General features: G+C 33.0%; 1 protein-coding gene across 18 annotated transcripts in view; it reads left to right on the forward strand.

Moving 5' to 3' along the window:
- The window catches only part of unc-104 (kinesin family member unc-104), a 121,137-nt gene that overhangs the window by 49,611 nt on the left and 47,938 nt on the right, over positions 1–23,588 (forward strand). For 10 of the 18 annotated variants that reach the window (XM_088268559.1, XM_088268626.1, XM_088268593.1 and 7 more), the window contains exons 1-2: positions 15,437–15,580; positions 16,128–16,165. The exons of 4 other annotated variants lie outside the window; for them this stretch is intronic. The gene's annotated coding sequence lies outside the window, so the exon portion shown is untranslated. Of the gene's footprint in view, positions 1–15,420; positions 15,581–16,127; positions 16,166–23,588 lie in introns of those variants that run through there. 4 more of the 18 variants (XM_088268617.1, XM_088268656.1, XM_088268670.1 and 1 more) reach the window with 2 other exon arrangements.

Below are 23,588 nucleotides of genomic sequence, written 5' to 3' on the forward strand. Positions count from 1 at the left end.
ATATTATATAAAACATTTTCTGAAGGACCCGTTTTTTTTAAATCGTCAAACATGACCGCGAGTCGCGGGTTGGCCACCCTTGCGGTAGACGAATTGCAAAAAATCGCGCAAAACAATTTCGCGTAAATTGAAAGAAGAATATATGTTCATAATTTAGAATATACATGTACGTGTATATAAAATAAACCCCTGCCAAAATCCTATATTTTCGTACTAAAAAAAAAACTAACTCACCGTCACGGTAGGCAGAATGAATAAAACGCTAAACCAATCATTATTTGCAAACAAGTGTCCCTTCCACATTCATTAATATCCTCTTAACATTTTTTTAAATGAACATGAATTTAACCAACTAACTATCACGCCATTTCTCGGCAGGGGTAGGCAGGAAGAATAGAACGCAGCACCAGTCTGTCTTTGCAACCAATCTTTACATCTTCCACATTCATGCATCTCCTCATAAATCTGTATTTATTTTTTATTTTTTAACATCTCAACATATATGAAGCAGAATATGGGTGTCTGAGTATTTACTGGGCTTATGATCTGACAAAGACTGATTAAGTGATCATTTTATACACGGGCAACATTCACTGTTCTACCCATGATTGACAACCACACTAATAATTTTTATTGACAAATTTCTACATAAGTATATCATGAATCTCATTACACTGTACATATAAGTTCACAAGAGCCACCTATGTTGGATTGAGAAAGCTTTTATTTAGCAGAGTCCCTTTTTTAATGTACATAAGACCTGAACCCAGTTTATTTTTACATAAAACGAAAGTCCTCAAAAAGATGGTCCGACGACATAGCCGCTGTGGGGAGTAGAAACTGGCTTCAAAAAGCAACAGACCGAAAAAAAATGGAAGGATACGTAAGAAGCCTATATCCAGCAGTGTAAAACAGAAGACTAAAGAAAAAAAAAAGTAAGCTGTCATCAACACTCGCTCTACACAGGGAAATTGATGAAACGTGATAAAGTGAAATCGCGCTACAGGTGGGACTCATGTGTACAAATTTAATCCCATGTTATTTGGTACCGAATGTTCTCAGGATCCCAACAGCCGGGCAGGACTCCTCTTCCCTCTCCTCTTCCCTCTTCTCTTCTATCCCGATTTCCCCGCACGAGAATGTCCCTATGTATTATTTACAAAGAGAGGTAGCATTTGTTTCTGCGCGTGACCTTAGGTCTACGCAGTTTTAACACGTACGGGTATATTTCACGAGGGGTTTCCCTACTCTTCTGTATTCATTTATTTCATCTTTCTGCTTTCATTTGTTTGGTTTTTTGTTTCCCAGGTCGTCTCGACAAACATACCAAACAGGTTTATTGGACAATATTCTTGTTTTTATTATTTTACATATTATTCGTCTAGCCATGTCTCTGTGCATTGAGACATTGACAGAAAAAATACTATATTTTGTTTTACGAATGTACTCGTTCCGTATTGAAATAAATACAAATTTGAAAATCTTCTGAAGAAAAAAATGTACAAGAATCCGTTGTGTATTATAGATTGATCGATTGATTTTCATAATGAATAGTTCCTTATAACGTGTATATCAATCTTAGTATCTACTTAGATAATAATTATTTTGTAGTCGTACAGGAGAAAGTGACCAACTAACAAAACGTAAAATGTTCAGGAGGGCACTTTTGCTTGGCATGAAAAGAAACATCAATAAAGTTAGTCATTTTTAATAAATCAATATATTATACTTCCAAGTTTAAAATCCTTTGGGATTTTTTTCATTGCAATATTAAGCTAGTAAGATATAAAATAGTCAATGATCATGTTTTTGTAAAAATGCACTTGGTCACTCACTGCTGTATTACTACGATTATGTGAAATTTAAAAAAAATAGTACCTAATTAGAATAATATACAGATTTAGAGAACAATTATAATATATATTTATATTTAAATCTGTTTTCACCGGTAGTTCATAAACCATGATTTTCATAATAATATGGCTATTTTTGAAAATTTTGTACATACTTCAATTAATATTATGGAAACCCTTCCTTAAGTTAGCGTACATTTAATATCATTTATAAACCTTTACTAGGGTTTCGAGAAACCTAAAGTCTTCAAATAATTAAAAGTCAAAAAAAAAAAGAAAGAAGGGAGCTTTAAGTCAACTTTTGATGCCTTTAAGTCTCTTAAAGTCTGTTTAAGAACTGAGAATAAGCTCGTTTTGAATGTTATTCGTTTTGTCATATATTTTTGAATGGCAACATTGAAAGATCAATTTATTATTTGTTTTACGTAATTACTCATTCCGCATTTGAATAAAAAAAATTAAAAATCTTTTCAACAACAAAATATATGTAAAAGAATCCGTTGATCAATTTGGTCAATTGATTTTGATATTTAAAAGTTCCTTAAAACGTGTCTACGTTTTTTCTTTGTATGTTATACATGTAATGTACGATACATGCCATATGAATTTAAAAGTGCCGCACACTTTGTCTTAAGCATCTAATTTTCTCCTAGTTTATTTTCATCACAAGCAACGAAGCTAAGAGAATGTGCGGTTTATAATCTGTTTTATTATAGTTATTGTCAAGTACGAAACTTGAAACTCCGGATGGCGACGATGAAAGCCAAAACATCCCAAAAGACCGGTATTCGATGGAGTCAAACTGTGAAACAGGAAATTTAGGTAAAATTGAATTACCCACTTACCATAAGAGTGCCTTAGTGTGCAATCTCACGGGGAGAGAGCATTATAATGTTTTGTTTTAGACAAATTAATTTAAGTTTAATTCTCCTTTCCCTACTTTCATAGCCATTCGTGTCGGATTTTCCCGGTTTTAAATTTTCAATCCTAGTAGAACCTCCATGAATTCACCCGTATTATCGTAACTGAAATTTTATATTAACCTTATTTCGAACGCGCTCGTTCAAAGAAAATCCCTCCTTTTGGTTGAAATTATTTTTCTTTTACGTAAGAACGTCGTTCGTAAAATTGAAGTGGAATTTACGTTTAGATTTTCCCATCACTGATTTATAGTACTTATTCCTACTTTCCATTTTTTCTAAAATTTCTATCGTCATGAGCAATGTTGAAATTATACAAGTTACGAACACGGTTATGCAACCCCTAGCCACTATAAATATTGTCCTTTTCTTAAGTACTATTATTTCTCCATTTTCGTTCCCATATGGCGCCAATGTTTTGTACCCTAAACTTCTTCAACCACGTCATCTGTTTTTCGTATTTTACGTTTATTTTAAAGTTTACATTTATATATATTTTTTAATTAAACACATGAATAAACCACTTTAATGAGTTTTATTTATATATACGATTAGTTTCGAAAACTTACAGATGTTTTCATCTTCTGGTAAAAATTAAAAATAATAATTTTTATACAGTTTTTTATTTTTACCAGAAGATGAATACGTGTGTAATTTTTCGAAACTAGTCGTGTATATAAATAAAACTCATTAAAGTGGTTTATTGATTTTTTTTAATAATCAACATGTCATTACACAATATTAATGCCGAATCAATAAATAATATTTATGTATTTACGTAAAAAATTATATATTTAACGTTTTTGCAGTTTCACATTCTTACAATTTGGTATTTAATTTAAATTTAAATGGTTATGCAATGCAATCAATTGCCAGGGATAAAATTAAAAATGAATATTCAGATTTAATCTGGTTACTATAGATAAAAGATCTGGAAAATATGGATCTTGAGTTTAGATTCACAGTTTAAAAACTTAAAGTTCTAAAAGTAAAATAGCATTTTGAATAGATCTCACACAGGGGTAAGTTGTTCCACGATGCAGGACTACCAACAGCAAAGGGCCTATCACCAAAATTTAAGATTAAAGATGTTCAAGAACTGCCCCAAAGGAGAGAGCCCTGGAAGTTGGTAAACAGCTCAGTACACTAGTATGATGATGGCATAGAAAAGTTTATTGTGTTAGTTATTTTTCGTAATTAAAGCATGATCAATGAAGTTCATTGGAGAGTCGATAAGATAGAAGGTCGTAGCTCTGGACACTGTTGCATCAACGATCTCGGTCAAGGAGTTCATCTAACTGGTGTGTTCATTAGAGAGTCGATTAAATGAAATGTCATGACTCTGAGCATTGTTGAGTCAACAATATTTGTCAGGGGGTTCGTCTGACTGGTGTGTTCATTCTCCTTCGTTTGTCTCAATCCTGTGGATTGGTCTGCAGCAACAAATGACACCCCCTTCGCCACTCTAGTCTATTTCGTAGTCTATTTTGTGTTAATTAAAGAGTCGATTAAATGAAAGGTCATGACTCTGAGCACTGTTAAGTCCATAATCTTGGTCAAGGAGTTTGTCTGACTGCTGTGTTTTTAAAGTGTCGATCAAATAAAAGGTCATTACTCTAGGCATTGTTGAGTCGCCAATCGTGGTCAAGGAGTTCGTCTGACTGGTGTGTTCATTAAAGAGTCGATTAAACGAAAGGTCATGACTCTGGGCATTGTCGAGTCAACAATCTTGCTCATTTAGGCTACGCTGCATCGGCCAAGTGGCGTCGGCTTTCCACTCGATAGTTCCGATGGTCGGCCCCACCTCCCCTCCTCCGCGCGGGCCGACCGGTGGGTCGTATTGATCTGTCCGGGCGGGGGCGGCTGGCGGCGGCTGGCTAGTGTGGGGTAGTCGTTCGCCTACATCGGGCCGCCTATCGATCCTCCCGCCCACAGCGCTGCGCGCGCACCCTGTGACGAATATTCATGAGCCGAGAAAGAGACGCACCGTCTTCCCTGCTCGCTCGCGCACTTTCCTCCTTTTCCTCGTCATATTTGACGCCGGTGTTCGTGGAATAGCTTTCCAGATGGATGCAGATACGATTACGCGTCATTTTATTTGTATGGGATCTTAAGAATGAGTAATTCGAGAATACACCCTTCCTTTTATGACGTAATCAATCCCTCTTGTCTATTGTAACTTTCCCTTGTATTTTTCCGGCAGTATAAACATTTTATTTGCTGGCGTTTTCAATTTTAAAATACTATTCAATTTATTATCTTTAGATCAGTCCAGCTCTATTGCTTTTTCTATAAAATAAGCAAAATACGTGTAATATTCTCAGTATTTTGCTAGAAATATTGTATGTATGTGACCTCAAAGCAGATGGTTCAAATGTACCATCTGGTGTAAAATAAAACGAAATAACGGCGCATATTTCATTTTATGAAGAATAACAGGGCGGGCGTTTTGGTTTATTTTATTATCGGACTTGTGTTTTTGTTTGTTTTTCTTCGAGGCCCTTTCTAATGTAAACATTGTTTACGCACACCTTTTATCATTATTTATATACAACATCACCTCCGTCTGAAATAGGTACTGAAATTGTAAATTATAGCCATACTAGAGAAAAGATTTTTCTTCATTTTGTTTCAAGATTGTCTTATGTAAGAATGGTGTAACGCATTATTCTTGTGAAAAATTCGCTTCTATTCCATCCATATTTTATTTATCATGCTATATATCTAGAAATTCAAGAACTATTTTTCACAAGCTATAAAAAAAACTTTTTTCATAAAATCACTATGACTTAATTACAGTGTCGACCAAATTCGAAGCAAACGGCTTCATCCTTAAGACTAATTAAAAATTAAAGTATGTACTTAACACAAATTCAAATATTTGGCTTCTTCTGAATCTTAAATGGCTCATTTTGTGTTGATAGGCAGTTACAAACGGAGGAATTAGGGTTTTTTAATAAGCGGGAACATTTTAATTAGGAAATTATAAACCATTTTATTTATAATTCCTACCCTAGAAGTTTCTACAAGATTCGGACACATCCCTACCAATCGCCGTGTATTTGGATTTTTGTTAAGGAGATTATTAGTATATAGTTTATTTTTATTTATGAGTTATACGAAAGAAGCTGTGTTCTTTGAATCCGGTCGACACTATTCTTTATGAAGATGAATAGTTATTTTAAAACAAAGTTATTTTGTTTATTTTAAAATGAGAGAACACAAAGTTAATGCTTCAAATATATTTATGATCAGTCTTACACCGTATAATGTAATATTTACTTTTTTTAACAATATTTACTATATATTTTTATGATAATTTTTCCTTTTTTCTTTTAACATATTTATTAATTTTTATATTGGCTTGACGATATTAAAGAAACATCTTTATAAAATGTAAGTGTTATTTTCTCCAAAATCTTAAAGTAATTCGCCTATTACTTTGAAATTTAGACAAATATTGCATTCGAATACCCGCGAGTTTAAATATAACTATTTAAATAAAAATGTAACAAATAGCATAAAAATATGTTTTTAACATCTTTTATACCGCAATGGCAGCGCCACATGTTTAACAGAACAGCAACACACGTAATATCAAACTTTACTCATGGCGGACAGCGTGCTTCTTGACTTGATATGACATGCATTTTCAATGTTTTTGATTGGATCGTTGTTTCGTCTTTTAACATTTTCATTGCTTTGCAAGGATTTTAAAACAATGAATGAAAAAAGTGAAATAATGCATACTTATTAGAAATTAGTGTTTTGTATTTTCTTTTCTTTTCAGACTGAGCAACAGCAACGCGTGTTAGTTTTAACATATTTTAAGACGTTCATCATTATCTCATTAATAGTATAAAAACCTCTTTCTTTCTTTTATTTTTAAATAATTTACACATTAATTAGACATGTCTCCAGAAAATTCTTAGGACCGCAAATTACTCAACCCATTTTGCTAAAGAATTTCGAAAACTGATGGAATTTTTGCGCGTTAATCACCTTCGATTGTATTTCAGGGAAATGTCTGATGGCATTTCTTTAATGACGCCTTCGTTTCCTTTCAGAGGTCACAAGTTCAAAATTATTGAATTTCGGCTTCGCAGAAACTGTGGTCACGATCTTTGTACATAATTTATGACTGGTGAGAGGGTTAGTAAATTCATTATGAACACCTACAGAATAATCTCACTGATCCGACACTCTACAAAGCCTAGTTGTCTCGTCAATATATGAAAAGTAGATAAACGAAAGCATGAAAAGAACAATTATTTTTCCTTGAATGCTTTTTGCAAATACTTTGTGGCATATTTTGTAAAACTTAAAAAAATAAAACTAGACGTTTGTTTTTAACCACTTTTATTTTTGGTACTTTTCTCCAACTGGTTTTGACAATAACCTTGTCACCTTCAGGGATGGATATGTACTACTATTCCATTCACTAGGGATGGATATGTAGTACCTACTCATTCCTGAAAACGACAAGGTTCTTGTCGAAATCGGTTGGAGAAAAACATAAAAAATAAAATGGTTCAAAAACAAATTTTAAGTATTATTTTAAAAAGTATTTTTCCTTTTGTTTAAATAAATATATATTCCTTTCGATAATTGGATTATATAGTCTAAAATTGTATGAAATACCGTTACCAAAATAAAGAAAATTAACCTGATTTGGGGGGTGTTAATTTCACAATTTATAATATTGCAATAAAATCTAGTAAGAATTCTGGTCAAGCTCAAATGTATGTAAGTGAAGCATGGGGTTGGCAAAAAAGGATGACAGCAGATTAAATCAATGCAGTCGAAATCCAATCACTCAAACGAATGTTATGAGGTGTGATAGATGTTCAAATCGTAAAATAAGGGAAAAAAATGCTAAACTGAGATAAGCATTATCAACAACAAAAAAAAAACGAAAATTTTATTAGGATAGTTTGAACATCTGGCAGAAATAAGTAAGAAAAAACTTATTTTTTTGGAATTATTCGTACGTATTTTTTAAGTATACATTGCTAATGATAGACAACGTGCTTCTCGATAGCTACATCACAACAGATTTTCTTTTTTTTTCGATTGCATTGTTGTTTTAAATTACTTCACTTTGACATACTAACAAAAACATTCTACTATTGTATTTTTTCTTTCTATTTTCTTTTCTTTTTACTTAGCCAGATTGAGTCACAGCAACGCGTGGCCAGGTACACCTTTATTGAAAGCTGTCCCACCGCATGCCCAGATCTGATACAGAAGCATCTAGGCTTCCTGAAAGATCTGCTCTTGCAAAGCAATTTTTTTAACTAAGTTGTGAAATTTATTGAAAATGTGAAACAACATAAAGTTGTATCCCGATTTTACTGTGAATTTACATTTTAAAGCTTTCAATATCCCTGTCAATGCCAATCTAAACAAATACAAGTTTGTAAATCCATCACCAAATTTTCTAGAAGTAACCCTAGTGTAAAAGTACCTGTAGTGTAAAGGTACACCTAGTGTAAAATAAAAAAAATGTTTACTCTATATTTTAATATTCCAATTCGTCATGATTATAGATCTCGCATGTTGTTTGCGCACTTAGACGCCCAATATTATTTCTATCTGAGAATTTTCCAGACAGGCTTCTTGTCGCTCTTCAAAAGGGTGTTTCGTGCGTGACGTCCACGTTTATTGTAATATGGTAATGTGCCGTCACTTTCGACTCGTTGGCTCGGTTCGTTTGGCACATTGCGCGACGCGCCTCCCTTAATAGCTGCGTCGGTGCCAGCTTCGCGCGTCAGCGGGCGGGCGGCGCCGCCCTGCCGCCCCCGTGACGTCACTCGCCATCAAAGCTTCTCGGCTCTATGAACATTTCTCCTTTAATCTAAATCCCACATATAAAGTGGTCGGTAAATACCAATCTCGCGAACGTTCGTTATATCCAGTGATTTGTCTGCGTTTTACCAACAAAACCAGGGAATCAAAGAAGATGTAAATATAACATATAACTTGAGTTACGTAAAAAGCAACATGATAGTAAAAATTATGTAGAATGCACCTAAACACACCGCTCACTCTTTTCAAGAACGCCATAAATCAGAAAACTTGATTTTTCAGGGGAACTTTTTTAAAGTTTAAAAATATAACACAATGTATTAAAAATAAATATCAAGCCATTTATTGAACTTTTTACTGTGCAACAGATCTTTTTAGGTAAAATCTGAAGGTTTTTTCTCCATTTTAAAAATATTTAGTACATTTAAAAAAATAATTAAATAATACATTTTCTTCAGAATGCAAAAACAACATTTTCTGCCCTGTAGCGGGTAAATATTAGGTTAAAAATACCTCTTTTGCTGAGATATAGTACATTTTCTGGGCATTCCGAAAACATGCTCAACTGATGATTTTTGATTTATGACGTTGTTGAAAGAAGTGAACGACATGTCACAATAGATTTTAAGAATATTGCTATTTTCTAAGTAAAACTTAAATTAAAAAGGAATAGATTTTACCACAAAGTGACTGCCGAATCAATTAATGGAATAGGTGAAAAAATGTGGAATTTTGATATATTTTTTGGTACAAAGATCTAAAAACCCGTTTTCAAATTACCTTACATCCAAGTGACTCTGATTTCTAGCTACGGCTTATGCTAAATATCTAACTAATCATAATGCAGTATTACCGCAGGCGTAGGCAGAGAAAATAGAACCCCACACCACCATGTCTTTGGAAACAATCTTCGCCTTTCTTTCATATTCATCCAGATGAATCCTCATGCATATCCGCCCGGATACATGTACACACATAGAGATATGTTGTCCATATATGCTAGGCGTAAATAAGTTATAATTTTATCAACTTATGTCGAGATGAAAAGAAAACAGTATTTTCGATCAAAAATTAATCTTCTTCGAGAAACTCCCACGAGCGCCGGAAACATATCAATGTCCGAAGTGATATCGATCAATATACAGAGATAGCTTATGCAAGAGATTTAATATTGACAATATAGTCTTTAAGCACAAAACAATCTATACTTTCACTGTATAAATCATTAAGAAAGTACGCATTAACACTTATTATCAACCATAACCATAACCAGTTTTAATTTGTACCAGAAGATGAAAACAATTGTCGTTTTCGAAACTAGTCGTAATATCAAAATAAAACTCAATTCAGTGGATTATTCAAGTGTTTAATTTAATCAAAATAACCATAACGCATTACAATTTGATAAACATACTTTTTTATTATTTTTTTATTGGTGCGTACGCTTGTAAGGCCTTTACGTATAAAATATAATAAAATACATCAATATAATGGAACGTAAGTCCATGACACAATAAAAATAATAAACATAGCATAACAATATTAATTCAAATAAGTGTAGAAAAATAATAAAAAAGACACCTAAAGCAATCGCATTCACATATCGTTCAAATTCAGGGACATCAAACACTGTTGTTTGAAATAGGTGAAACCAGTGCTAAGTATATCTATGTGACCTATTATGTACTTGACAATAAATATGTCTTTTTTGACATCTCAACATAGATGAAGAAGAATATAGAAGTCTGGGCAATTTACAGGGCTTACAATCGTCATGGGATTTATTAAGTGATCACTTGACACACGTGTAACATTCACCCATAAATGACAACCACACTACGTAAATTTTGGAAACTTCTAGATATATTGATCAAACTCATGACACAGTAGGTTTGTACGAGTTCACAACAGCCATCTTTGTTTCGTAGAGGAAAGCTTTTATTAAGCAGACACTCTTTTCATTTGTATGAAAAGTCTGAATCCTAGATTATATTCACATACTTGAGAAACGCTTGAAAACGTGATTCAAAATTTATTTGAGCTTATAATTTGACCAGTTTATTTATTCACAATATTTTTAGCGTATCCAAATTCTTGTTTACACATCTGGAATAAAACTTATTTTTTACATTATTTTTTGACATCCCAACAGATGTTACAGACATCAAGTTTGAACCAAAAGATAATTGAAAAAAGCCCCCAGTTTTTCTTTTACAATTTTATCATGTCTTACCACAAAGTGAATGCCGAAACAATGAATAAAATATCTTTAAACCTTGTACATAATTATCAAGGTAATAAATGCAATTCCCATCTAAAAATTTAAAAAATTCTGATTCACAAATCGCTCACTCTTTTCAAGAACGTCATAGATCAAAAAACTTGATTATTCAGGAGAACGTTTTTAAAGTTTGAAAATATAACACAATGTATTAAAAATAAATGTCATGCCACTTATTGAACTTTTTACTGTGTAACAGATTTTTTAGGTAAAACCTGAAGGTTTTTTCTCCATTTGAAAAATATTTAGTATATTTAAAAAAAAATTAAACAAAACCTTTTCTTCAAAATGAAAAAACAACATTTTCTGCCCTGAAGCGGGTAAATATAAAGTTAAAAATATGCCTCTTTTGCTGGGATATAGTACATTTTTTGGGCATTCCGAAAACATGTACTACTGAAAATTGACAATTTTTGATTTATGACGTTCGTTAAGGAGTGAGCGAAATGTGGTTTTTCTCCACGTTTTTTTTTTTAACATTTGAACATTTAAAATTATTCTTACGTGGATAAAACACAGAGTTGTCACAAGTATTTGGACGCACTCAAGATGCTGTGAATAAAAATAACTGATCAAGTTATAAAATGAAATAAAACTCTATTCATATGGATAGACAAGAAAGGCAGGCAGAATCAAATTAAAATACCTCCTGGTTTTCAAAATACGAGCTGGTATGACAAAAGGCTTACGCGGGAGAGATTTAGGCATTAGGGTACGTGAAACGAACTAAGGGAAGGTGGGGGCCGTAGTAGGCTTCTGGTCGTAAACGCCAATCCGGGTTGCGGAGTTAGGCCTGTATTGGGACAGGTCGGGATTTTATGAGGGGGTAAAATATACCCCAAATGAATGCTCTAATACTTCCGTGTTGGGGTAATCACGTCGTTTAATTGTTAACATAAAAAATAATTAATCACCCACCTGAGTAGATGTTAAACAGATAACGAGATAAGAGTTTTCCACATCAAACGCACACAAACAAGTTTAATTGTCGACAATTTCAGGAATATAACACATATTTTGTATATTAAAAGTATTGACAATTTTGTGGTATGGTAATAAAACACTCTCCTTACCATCCATTGTTTACTTTGTGTAAAAAAGTGGTATTACTCAAAGTAAACAATAGATGGTAATGAGAGTGTTTTAAATGAAAAACCTGCCGATGGTTATGACTGTAGGAAGAACTACCGCTATGTTGAACAATATCACATTGGATATTGATCTGTTCCATGTGTCCGAAGAAGTTTTCCGAAGCGGTTCTTCTACACATTTAACAAGAGTCTTCTTGCTTACTTTTTAATTTGTTTTTTTTAATGTATACGGCTTAAATGTTAGTTTGTGGTGTATATATTAATTATTGAATAAATTGAATTGAATTGAATTAATACAACACACCTTTAAAAAGATGCTTATTTATTTATTTGACAGGCGCCGTGGCGTAGTTGGGTAGACGCTCGACTACAAAACTGGCGTCATGGGTTCGTTTCCCAGTAGTATAAGTTGGAGAAAGATTTTTTTTATATTGGTCTGGATATTTGTGATGTATTTTTCACATTTACCCTATCATCACTATCCTACCTCAAATGGAGGCTTTGCGGGTTATTCCTTTTTTTAAATCACGATATACATATATTTGTCCGCCTTCGTGTGATGGTCAGCACGCTCCGCTATCGTATTGGAGGTTCTGGGTTCGATTCCCAGGGGGGGAGGTCAAATAAATATATGTGGATTTTTTCACTCTAATATTTATTCAATAATTTCATTAATTGATTCAGCAGTCACTTTGTGGTAAAATCTATTCATTTTTAATTAATGTTTTACTTAGTAAACACCACTATTAATATTACCTTGGACTTTATTCAATATTACCTTGGACTGGTACCTGAAGCGAGGACTGATCTCTTATCCTTCGTGTGTTAATGATCAAGATAACAATGCGTTTATATGATGCAGTGCCATATGCACTATCGGGTATGGATGAGGGTTCGAAGAATTAAATACATAATTACAAATAGTAAAAAATGCAACAAATATACAACGAAGGCACATTTAATTTTTTTCTATTTGTTATGCAGTCAAATACGACATTTCCGAATGACGCGCTCTATTTTAGATCTGCCCACTTCCATTATCCCCTTAGTTTCTATTTTCAATGAACGTAAGAATTAAAAAAAAAACTAAAACGAATTCAAATTTATGCGGTGAATGTATGTAGTTGGTAATAGAAGCAAAAGAAGACCGAGGAAAACTTGGGATGATCAAATACTTGAAAGTGGTCAGGTCAGGAGTTAACATAATCGGCGTGTATCTATGAGAAGATGCATGAATGTGGAAGAGGCGAATATAGTGTGCAATGACAGATTGGTGTGGCGTTCTATTATATCTGCCTACCGTTGAGGAGAAGCGGCGTGATGGTTAGTTAGTTAGATTTTTTATTATTTAAAATATCGTTGCCCCCAATTGACATCGCTTTACGACGCGATTAGGAGAACATAAAACTTAAAGGGTCTTCCGACAATACCAAAGGATCGAGTGACCCTCCGGAATGGGCGATAAAATGAACCTTCATACGACGTTCCTTGAGAATGTAAACTTTTACTGGATTCTTTCATAAATGCTACGACGTCACAAACAATAAAAAGGATTTCCTCTACAGGAAACCCCCTCCCGCCCTTGGTACAAAACGTGACTCTATACTTACGGCATTTATTCAAACTTTATGTACAGAAAACAAATATGTATATTGGCGGGCTTATTGCCAAAAAATCATATCTTCCAAGTAACCAAAAACAGACAATTTTTTTATATCTCAACACAGATGAAGAAGAATATGGAAGTATGGATATTTACGGGGCTCACGTCCGTCATAGGCCGGTTTAAGTATGTTGGGTGTATTCAACAAAAGTTATTGTTGATTAATGTTGAACAAAACAATTTTTTTAATGCCACGCGCCTTTGATTCATCAATGCGGTATCAATTTTTGCAATTTTTAGTAAAGGTTTCACGGTTGTTAGACGTTTGGGGAGTAATATAAGTCGACAATTGAAAAAAGTGAACAAAAAACAATTTGCAACATTTTGAGTGTGTCCAAATACTTGTTAGCAAAATCTGGATTATCTCCAATTACGGGAGTTATTTTCGTATTATTTTTTGATATCTCATCAAAGATGTAGAAGAATATTTAAGTCTAGGCATTTACGGGGCTTACGACCGTCATAGTGTGGTTTAAATGAACTCTTTACACACGTGTAACATTCACCAATTCTACCCACGATTGACGACCAAACTATTCAAATTCTTGGAAGTCGCATATAAGTATATACTTCAATTTTCAAACATTGTACTTAAATCACTTAGAACTTCACTAGAGACATCTGTTGGTGAGGTGAAGAAGCTTTTTTATTGAGCAGAAACTTTTTTATATGTATGTGAGGTCCGAATCCTGGATTATAATCACATACATGAGAGACGCCAGAAAATATCGTTTTCATTTTATTATTTAAGCTTAGAATTTGACCAAATAATTTGTGGACAAGTATTTGGACACATTGTTGTGAAAAACAGACTAGTCATATTGGTCAAAACGTTTCATACCTTAGCTATATAAGCTGTTTGCAATCAAAGGGTAGATAGTGCTTGAACATAAAAAAAACATAAATTACAAATTACTGCTTTATTAATTAAGCAACTACTTAAAAATTTTATTAAAATTACTGATTGACAATAAGGTAGGAAAAGGAAAGGGAAGTTTAGGGAAAAAGGTATTAGCAACCATTCTTTCCTCACTCATTCGATCCACATGCCAAAACCATATCAACACACCTTCCTCAATATTATCGATAATGTTTATCTCAGTCATGCATTATTTCCTTAGTATTAAAAGTCCGGCTTCTCCTGGAGAGTTTTATGTGGTTCCCTCCAGAATTTTTTTGGGGTCAAGGGATCTTGCATCCTTTATGTCACTGCGACCATATTAGGTCTATTGTGACTTCCCCAGTAATGAGCAAATACTGAATAGTTCCTGATTGACCCACACTAGATTATCCCTCCTGTTCCCAACACAGATTAAAATAAAATATTTTATTTTAGTTTGAAGAAACGAAAATCCACTTAATCATTTATTTACCTTGCGCATAATAAATACAATTCCCAACTGAAAAAAAAAATCCTCATTCATTCAAACATCCGTCATACGTCGTTTTGCCGCACGCTGATCTGAGGGGTCGCATTGCGACTGCATTCAGTCATTTTCATCCTTTTGCCAACTCTATGCTTCACTTTCATACAGGTCATTATGTCAATATGATGTCTAATTTCCGCTCCATATTAATTAAATAATAAAACGCGTAACATGGGCGAGTCGCACCGAAAAATGGAAAATTTTTAGTCCCCAAAGTGCGTTCACTGTACGTCATATTCCCAAATTGTAATTACGCGGCGATGCAAATTGAAGCGAATGGCTCTAATCCTTCTCGGGGGTCCGTCCTCTGGACGTAATTTTCCAAGGAAACATGCTCGTGGGTAGGGCGCCTGCGCGGCCCCTCAGCTGGCCTCCCCACAACGGTCCCGCCACTCGACGAGAGCGGACGCGTCGCGCAGCGCACACAGATCGTCAGTTTACCCTGAAAATGTCCGCATATCGACGCGAAACCTTCGCAACAGTTCCACCCGTCAACCGCATAGCGCTCTGATTCATCCCGCATAAAGAGACTCAGCGGTAAATATCACTCATTGATCCTTCGTTCCGTACAAAGCTGTGATACCAGTTTATTTTTCTGTTTTATTTAACCCTTGTTCAATAACAGCCCCCGCCTCTCGGTTACAGAGTTAAAATTCAAGTGCGCGCGTCTTATACGAGTACGTACACCGTTTTCCGTCTCGCTTTTCGCGTAAGCGGCAGTGCTGCCAGAAAGAGAGGTCGCATATTGCAAGGCGAAATATTCATATATTTCGTCTCTTTCTTGAAAATTTGCGAGAGTGAGACTTCGTTCTTTCGTGGAATGCCGAAATTCGCCGTTTTCTCTTTCGCCTGTTTTAAGTTTGAGGAAAATACGCGAGAGCGAGACGGTGAATGCGCGATTGGTTAGTGGCTACGTCCCTAGCTGTATGTGTGTGTGTTTTTTAGGGGTGTATTTCGCGTACGTATGTGCCGTGTGGAAAAACCAAGGTTGTGTAGTGACGCACTGAAGGATTTAAGATTCCATCTGTTAATCAATCCATTACTAAATTACAAATTTTGATAGAGGCTTTTTTGTGAATTACAGTGTTTGGCTGCAGACACAGTTTTATCTCGACGGAATAGGTGAGAATATCATGTTTATATCAACCATTTGTCATTTACTATATCACAGATAAAATTAATATGGTTCATGATTTTGTATCGATGGTAAAGTACAACATAAAATAATCGAGCAATATCTAAATCCCAAAAAATAAATATTATCTCTTTATTTTTGGGTAATATATCTAAAATAAAACACGGTTATAGGATTGAATTCGACTTTTATTTACATATATATGATTATATGTGACGCGTTTCGTCTTATTAAGACATTGTCAAATACTAAAGAGTGTTTGATAATGTTTTAATAAGACGAAACGCGTCACATATTATCATATTTACGTAAATCAAAGTAGAATTCAATCCAATAACCGTGTTTAATTTTGGTTATAATACTCAACAATTCAAAATGGAACTCTACCAACTGTCTGCAGTTACAATAAATATCTCTTTATTTCTTTAATATTAGAAAGTACACGACCTTTTTCATTTTTTTCCGTGTTTATTATTATCCGCTTCCACAGTGTAGTGGATAGCCCGCTATGCTACCATGCTGTAGGTCCCGGGTCAAAATAAATATTTATGATTTTTCAGTCTAATATTTATTTAGTATGACCCTGGACTGGTACCTGAAGCAGAAGTCTGATCACGTTTCCTACGTGTACTTAACTATCAATATAACACTATTTCTATATGATGCAGTGCCTATGCACCATTGGGTGCGGATAAGGGTTAGAATGGAATACAAAGATATTCAATCACATTATATGCTCTTAGAGTTTTCATTTCTGACACTCTAAGCGCGTTTTTTGTGCCAACGGTGTTCGCTCTACTTTCGATTCCATACGTCATGATGGGTCGGATACAAGAGATGGGTCGATAGCTGGGAATCGACATCGCAGGAGGCTAACCCCTCTTAAAAACAGGCCACAAGGTCTACAACAAGATGAAGAAGAAGAAGATATGCTCTAGAATATTCATTTTTTGTCATATATTGTGTTATAAACGTAGATGAAAATATCGATTTATTGATTTATTCAATTTCCTAATCTTCATGTTTTAATGAATTATTAAATTAACTTATAATACGACTCGCTACGTCATGAGCCTTTGAGTTTGCGTCATGATGGTCATTTATTTTTCGGAAAATCCATGAAATATTCACATACCATATTTTAACCAACTGTACTCACTTTATAAAAATAAACAACTTTGTTTTAACCACTTTTTTATTAAAAGTGCACTTTGACCCACCGGTTTCAAAAGCGATTTTTACGAGGTGTGTGGAAGTTTTTGGTAAGAGAATGTAATTAATTATGAGTATTTTAATGTTTTAGAATTTAATAAACCCTGATGATGACAAGGTTTTTGTCGAAACCGGTAGGTAAAAGTATGCTTATTTTTTTTTTAAAGTTGTTTAATTTTATAAAGTTTATAAAATATGCCACAAAGTATCTGCAAAAAACATTCAAGAAAAAACTGTACTCGACTAATAAAGTTTAAACATTATTCTCCTCTCTTCCTATTCGTCTTATATGGAACAATTCGTCCATAGCGCACTTCACCAGCTCGGTTTGATTTTATTGATTGGTTTGATTTTACCTAGATGGCAAATTTCACGTGTTGTTACGTAACGTTTCAGATTCCAATACAAGGCAATACATTTAGCGTAACATACGCTTATATTCGTATTGACCCAGTCGATAATCGAACTAATAATAATTTTAGGTGGATTACTACCAAAAATTATTTTTGAAAAAAATATAAACCTTTTAAGAGGTTCATAAATAACGTAAGGCACACAATATTATTTCAAAATGTTTTGGTTTTTATGTACAATATTTTGAGTGTGTCCAAATCTTTGTTCACAAAGATGGGTTTATCCACTTGTAAGTCATTTTTATTGACATCTCAACATAGATAAAGAAGTATATGGAGGTTTGGATATTTACAGACTTTACGGGAAAATAATTCGAGAAGAATCTCATATACTTTTCGTGTAGGTTTATTCTGATAAAACTCTCTTAACTAATAAGAACCACTTTTTTTACAATATACCTTTAATTTATTTCCATATCGCTCACTCCTTTCAACAATTTCATATATTATCAAAAGACTTGATTTTTCAGAAGAGCTTTTTTAAAGTTTAAGAATATAATCAAATTTTTAAAAAATAAACATCAAGCCACTTATTGAACTTTTTGCTGTGCAACAGATCTTTTTAGGTAAAACCTGAATGTTTTTTCTCCATTTGAAAAATATTTAGTTTATTTTAAAAAAATATTTAACAATACCTTTTCTTCAAAATGCAAAAAACACTTTCTGCCCTGTAGCGGGTAAATATTAAGTTTGATATATGCCACATTTGCTGGGATATAATACATTTTCTGGACATTCCGAAAACATGCACAACTTAAAATTGATGATTTTTTATATATGACGTTGCTGAAAGGAGTGAGCGATATATGTATTCGAAAATGGCCCCATGACTTTCATTTTCCATATCTTTTAACGGATTCTACCAACGATGAGTACTTTCTAAATCAAACGGTATTATAAGACGTCGTCCATTCTATTCATTCCTCCATTTTACATTTTCTATAATTTTCGCAACTTAGTTCACTTATATTTATTTAATATTACCTTGGACTGGTACCGGAAGCGGAGGGCTGATCACCTTTCCTTCATGTGTTAACGATCAAGATAACACTGCGTTTAGATAACATAAGGGTTTGAATGCAACAAAAAAATGCTTTGTAAGAGAAGGCCTGTCAGGAAGCTTAGATGCTTCTGTATCAGATCTGGGAATGCGGTGGGACAACTTTCTATGGTTTTTAATTTTTTTTAAAAGTTAATATAGTAAGATTTTTATACAATTTAATACAATTCCTATACATTTCTACTTAAAACAATCTTATAATTTTAGTTGCGCTGTGCCTCTCCAAAAAAGAGACTGAGCTCTTGTGCTTTTAGAGGGACTTTTTTTTTTTTTGTTTGTTAATAGTATCATGTTATTTATTTATTTTTAATATTATAGGAGAACATATATGTATATTTATTGCGGTACGAGGGAGTAATCTTGTTTAGATTTCTATTATTATTGTATAGTGTGTATTTTCTATTATTATTGTATAGTGTATTTGTAGTGTTTGCTAAATTTCTTTTGTAGGGTGTATGTGTCTTTTATATTTTTAATTTTTTAAGGGAATCTGTTGAAATTTTTTATTCCGAGGTAAGTATGTATATGTAAAAAATTTTTTTTAATGTTTTTCGCAGATACTTTGTGGCATACTTTATGAACTTTATAAAATAAAACAACTTTGTTTTAACCACTTTTTCATTATTAGTACACCTTAACCTACCGGTTTCGACAAGAACCTTGTCATCATCTGGGTTTATTTCATTCTAAAACATTAAAAACATTAAAATGCTCATAATTAATTACATTCCGTTACCAAAAACTAAATCTTTAATTTTAAATGGTAGGTTAAAGTGTACTAATAATAAAAAAGTGGTTAAAGCAAAGTTGTTTAATTTTATAAAGTATGTAATTTTGTTGGGACTGTTGGGTATTTTAAAATCATGGTGACATTTGGGTATTTTAAAATTATTTTTATACCTTTGAGATATTTTTGTTCATCCATCTTCCCTTATGTTTTATGAGTTAGTCGATAGTTTAATTACTTACTATTGTATAATGATCCTGACAAGATAAAGAGCTCTGAAAGATTAAATATAATAAAATTAGAGACTGCAATATGTTTTTTTTAAATCCAATATTCCTTCACAGTTATTGGCTTTTCGATATACTGTAATATCTTTTTGCATCATTAGGCATCCCGTGAGCTTAGGATGTTTTGGCGAAACGCCCATCGACCCACATTTGGTAAGCCTTCGTAGCTTGGTTATTCCTCAGTTTCCCGGATTCTAGAGCTTGTCCTTATTTCTCGGGAATCAGAAAATCTACTTAAAATAAAAGCCTTATCTCCTTTGGAATATTGGCTCTGATAGATTTACATTTAATTGTTTTTCTTACGATTCGGTCAAATATTAAAGAAATAAATTAGAAGTAATATTTTTCATATCGCTCACTCCTTTCAACAACGTCATATTTTAAAAAAACTTGATTTTTCAGGAGATGGTTTTTAAAATTTAAAGATATAATAAAATGTATTAAAAATGAATACCAAGCCACATATTGAACTTTTTACGGTGCAACAGATCTTTTTAGGTAAAACCTGAAGGTTTTTTCTCCATTTGAACACTCTCTGCCCTGTAGCGGGTAAATATTAAGTTAAAAATATGCCGCTTTTGCTGGGATGTTTTCTGGGCATTCCGAAAACATGCACAATTTTAAATTGACGATTTTTTATTTATGACGTTGTTGAAAGGAGTGAATGATATGTTAAATTTCACAATGCTTGTGAAGTAATGAAAATATTATATTTAAAAATATATGGAACAACAACATAATCAAAAGTATTGATAATGTTTAGTGACAAAATCTGTCAAGAACCACTTTATCCGGCATGAGAAATATTTAGTATTGCATGTCTCGCTGTCACGTTTAACATATAGCGCTGCCATTGCATTAACGAAAACTGTTTTTTTACACGTAAAAATACCAGTCAGAAAATTTCAAAGCAGTTGGTGAATAAATTAAGAAGATTTGAAATTTGGGCAAACTGACATGTACATTTTCATTTATATAGATAAATTAAAATATGATATATGCGTATTCAATCGGTGAATAGCTTTAGGAGATTTGTGTTCTTACGATACACGCTAATATTTCAAATCAATACTTTTATCAGGTAAGCTTAATCGGCTTGTATTTGAAAATAGATACCTCATATCGTTCGGCCAGTAATACTTTTCACCGATTTTAAATTTGAGTGATCTACTCGTGTTTATTTTTGTTTGAATTATATTTCACTTATCGATTAAAGTTTTTTTCCATATTTTATGTTGAATTATTAAGTAAAACGGAAAAACTAAATATAATTCATTCTTTTTCAGTATTGATCCAACTGATGAGGATTTAAAAAAATATGTATATGATTCAGAATACATGTGAAGTGAAAACGACTTAACGTACATCCTAAATCATCGTAATTTTCACACTGTCAGTTGTTTTTTTTGGACTTTGAAGGGTGTTATACCTTGCAAAATAAGATAGTTATTTACACAATTATATAAAGCTCCTTTTTTGTCAAATGAATTCGCGTTTGAATATTGTTTCTTGTATAAACCAATCGTGAAACACACGTGTCCGCCTCCGTAGTGTAATGGTCAGCACGCTCAGCTATCGTTCTGGAGGTCCCGGGTTCGATTCCCAGGGGTGTCAAATAAATATTAGTGATTTTTTCACTGTAATATTTACTCAATATTACCCTGGACTGGTACCTGAAGCGGAGGGCTGATCACCTTTCCTTCATGTGTAAACGATCAAGATAACACTGCGTTTATATGACGCAGTGCCCTATGCACCATTGGGGTGAGGATAAGGGTTTTATTATATTATTAATATTATTAATCAATCGTAGAACATTTAAACTTGGCTTCATTTCCTAATAAACTGAAAGCTGAAAACAAAAACTTGCAACAAATCCAACAAAAATAATATGAGACCTTATATGTATGGAAATTATGCATCATTTTATAAAGAGAGCTTTATTAATACTCTGTCTTATGAAATTGTACTCTTGACTAGCAGGCGGCATTTAAAAAATCTAAAATCATCTTTAAAAAGTTATTTTACTAGGTGTATCGAATAAAAAAGATTGCCATTTTTGACATCTCAACATAGCTGAGGAAGAATATAAGTAATAAGTCTGGGTATTTATATGGCTTAGGATGGTGAAGTGATCACCTTACACACGTGTAACATTCACCATTCTACCTAGGATTGACAACCACACTACTCAAATTTTGGAAGTCTTTCATATAACAACAATCTCATAACGTTCCATGATTGAGTTCACAATAATGGTATTTGGACACATTCAAAATGTTGTAACAAATATTGATTATTCCACAAGTATCTGGACACACTCAAAACATTGTAACAAATATTGATTATAACACAAGTATTTGGACACACTCAAAATGCTGTAACAAATATTGATTTTTCTTCATGTATTTGGACATACTCAAAATGTTGTAACAGATATTGGATTGATTATTATACGAGTATTTATACACACTCAAAATGTTGCAACAAATATTAGATTGATTATTATACGAGTATTTGGACACACTCAAAATGTTGTTACAGATATTGGATTGATTATTATACGAGTATTTGGACACACTCAAAATGTTGTAACAGATATTGGATTGATTGTTATATGCGTATTTGGATACACTCAAAATGTTGTAACAGATATTGGATTGATTATTATACGAGTATTTGGACACACTCAAAATGTTGTAACAGAGATTGGATTGATTGTTATATGCGTATTTGGACACACTCAAAATGTTGTAACAGATATTGGGTTGATAATTATACGAGTTTTTGGACACACTCAAAATGTTGTAACAGATATTGGATTAATTATTATACGCGTATTTGGATACACTCAAAATGTTGCAACAAATATTGGATTGATTATTATACGAGTATTTGGACACACTCAAAATGTTGTAACAGATATTGGATTGATTATTATACGAGTATTTATACACACTCAAAATGTTGCAACAAATATTAGATTGATTATTATACGAGTATTTGGACACACTCAAAATGTTGTTACAGATATTGGATTGATTATTATACGAGTATTTGGACACACTCAAAATGTTGTAACAGATATTGGATTGATTATTATATGAGTATTTGGACACACATTAAAAATGTTGTAACAGATATTGGATTGATTTTTATACGAGTATTTGGACACGCTCAAAATGTTGCAACAAATATTGGATTGATTATTATACGAGTATTTGGACACACTCAAAATGTCGCAACAAATATTAGATTGATTATTATACGAGTATTTGGACACACTCAAAATGTTGTAACAGATATTGGATTGATTATTATACGAGTATTTGGACACACTCAAAATGTTGCAACAAATATTGGATTAATTATTATACGCGTATTTGGATACACTCAAAATGTTGCAACAAATATTGGATTGATTATTATACGGGTATTTGGATACACTCAAAATGTTGCAACAAATATTGGATTGATTATTATACGAGTATTTGGACACACTCAAAATGTTGTAACAGATATTGGATTGATTATTATACGAGTATTTGGACACACTCAAAATGTTGTTACAGATATTGGGTTGATAATTATACGAGTTTTTGGACACACTCAAAATGTTGTAACAGATATTGGATTGATTGTTATATGCGTATTTGGACACACTCAAAATGTTGTAACAGATATTGGGTTGATAATTATACGAGTTTTCGG

This window comes from Brachycentrus maculatus, unplaced genomic scaffold (assembly GCF_059751285.1).
Source record: "Brachycentrus maculatus isolate JH-2025_06_01 unplaced genomic scaffold, ASM5975128v1 h1tg000024l, whole genome shotgun sequence".
Taxonomy (NCBI): Eukaryota; Metazoa; Arthropoda; class Insecta; order Trichoptera; family Brachycentridae; genus Brachycentrus; species Brachycentrus maculatus.